Genomic DNA, 2800 nt, shown 5'->3' on the forward strand with positions numbered 1-2800 from the left:
CTGCAAGGGTGGACAAAGGTGAGCTTTGAAAGTCCCTTCCCACCCAATCCGGTCTGTGATTCTATAGCAGCACCTGCACCAGAGCCAAGGCACAAGTGGGGGCTCACAGTGCAGCCCCCCGCCCACCAGTTAAATGACCCTTCTTGCGCTTGAAGCAGCCACCAGTTACGGCGAAGCTGCAGTCCGAAGCTCGAGGCTGACGTTAGATGCCAACCAGCAGCGTGCGGCCCCACGCTGAACGCTTTCATCTAAAAAGAGTTGTGTGGTGCGCACAGAAACGTTTGCCACGTCTCCATCACACCTGGCTCTGCAGCTGCTGCCCCGTCAGTCAGGAGCTGGCTGAAGACAGCGCTGAGCACGCATCACTCCTGTTTCCTCCTACTGATTTTACACAGCAACACGTAACCCTTCCTCTGGTGCCAGCTGACGGCCCCGCAGCTGCCTTCCCCAGCCCACTTGAGATGCAAACGCTGCCCAATTCCCAAGTTGGTGTGTTAGGCCTTCCTGAGCTCGCAAGTGAGCTGCAGGCGGGTCTGCTGCTGGGGGACCCCTGGCCTCCCAGCGCCCCTTCGACAGGGGGCTTGGCCTGAACTCACACCCACTGAGTGGATACAAGGGAAACCTGTTTACAGGCGGTGTCACGGCGGTTAAGGCAATGCCAGGAGAGTTCCTTACTGCTGCCCGTCTCCACGTCAGGCGTAGCGCAGATGTCACCCAAAAAACCAGGCTGCTACTCCAAGCCACTCTCGCTCTGTCGTAAGGTACGAACACATTTTATTGCACTGTCAACATCCAGGAGGTTGAGTAAGACAACGAACGACTCCTTTTCACATCATCATTCCCAAATAAGATGTAGGACATGCAGCTTTTGCTGAAAATAGAAATTCCTATCCAAAATTTTGCATTTAAAAGTTGAAACAGCTGATCTATTCCTTAGTGGCGACAGCTCATCACGGCCATAGCAATCGCAGGAGCAAGTCACTACAACAGAGAGGAACCACAGCAGCCTTCTACGAAGCTGACACAAAACGCTGCAGAGGAACGGTGAAACAACGAGCCCAACAAAATTACAAAATGCATTTATTCCAAAAGCGCAGGGGAACATGTACAGTTCGACAAGACGGTGAACAGGTGTCTCCTCCAGAACTCGCTGCATTGAAATTAAATATCAAACTGCGGGGCAAAGGAAAAGCTAGCTACTGCTGAGGCCACGAGACCTTCACCCGTCACAGCAGTCCCGTGAAGAAACCTCCAACTCCAGAGAGAACACGAGCTGCTACAGGACCTAGTGATGAGTCTAACCCCGAGCTGTGTTGAGGCTGCGGGTTCCAGTTTTACATCCCCTCAGAACACAACTCAGAGCCACAGGCGAAGCCGTCTGTGTTCCCTCCCCGGCGGAAGCTCACTACCCCTCCAGTGCCTCTTTTCAGAGGGACGTCGTGACCTCGCGAATTTGTCCGTTTGCCAAGTTTGCCGGTTTTGGTGACGAGTCTGAGAGCAGCAGTGGGCACGTTATTGGAACTACAGAGTCAGCTCAGATGTCCTGGAACATCCGGAGTTTGCTGCTCCGGAGTTAAGCACAAAGAGGCTCCTAATTTCACCTCAACAACGCCTCTAACTGCAGATTCTGGCCTTCTGGTGGTAGCAGGAAGTATCAGGGTGTTAATGAAGACACCGAGTCCTTCACAAGCAAACACAAATGGAACTGGGTGGGGAAACAGCGCTGCGAGGCATGTGCCTGGGCCTGTGGATGTCAGAGGGCTGGACAAAAGGAGGAGGGTGAGGAAGAACTCTGCATTCTAAAGCCTAAGCTATGTTACATCTACACACCCTGCAACACTCCGCACAATTCTTCTCCTCTGCCTGAACTTCTTTTCGCTATCTGCTACTTCCTTTATGACGCTGAACAACCTGAGAAGTCAAACTTTGAGTGGTGAGAATTCAAACAAAAAGCATCGTGCTCTCACTGCTGTGTGTGGTGTTTTCTGGGTGTACACCAGTAACTAGAGAATCCCAGTTGCTACGGGAGAAAACAGCACAGAATTGTTACGTTTTCCACCTGCATCAACTACATAGCTGGAATTTTTCAATGTTACCCAAAATACTATTTTATTTATATATTTTTAAATGCAACTGTATTTGGAAAAAAAACCCCAAAACAACGATGAAAGACAACCCTCTGGTGTCAACTAATCCAAAATTTGCAAAACATAGAAAAGAGCCAGGTCCTGCTACGGTCCAGCTCCAGGCTATGGAGCTTCACCACGGCATCAGTCTTCACCCTTTCCTGGAATAATTCTAGTCACTCACTGATCTGTTTTTTCCTGTTGGTTCACTGGAATTTCACGGCATAACTATATGCACGTATTCATGTTAAGCATTAAAAATCCATTTGCAAACATCACAGTGCAGGGGGACGGGGGAGATGCGCAAACCGAGGAACACCACACTCTCCACGGCTTGAAGTGAAAGGGCTGCTTCATGCTACAGGCAAAGTCACCTCCCATCCAGGCTGCAAACCACAAACCAAACCAGCATGTACCTCGTTCAGCTCGTTTCCAAAGGAAATGGCGGCGGATCGACCAGCAGGGCTCTTCTCCACGTATTGCGAAACAGGGCCACAGTGGAGCAAAGGATGACGCCAGCTGCTGAGCTTATCTGACAGGTGCCTCTCCTGTCACGCCTTTCCTGTCCGTTACTTTACACGCCCTCTCAATTACACCGCTGCGGTTACGTGGCAGCTGGTCTGGAGGCTAATATACAAGCTGCCAAGGTGTAGCGTTTGATAGCACAGTTACAC

Source organism: Buceros rhinoceros, unplaced genomic scaffold (assembly GCF_000710305.1).
Source record: "Buceros rhinoceros silvestris isolate BGI_N320 unplaced genomic scaffold, ASM71030v1 scaffold26569, whole genome shotgun sequence".
Taxonomy (NCBI): Eukaryota; Metazoa; Chordata; class Aves; order Bucerotiformes; family Bucerotidae; genus Buceros; species Buceros rhinoceros.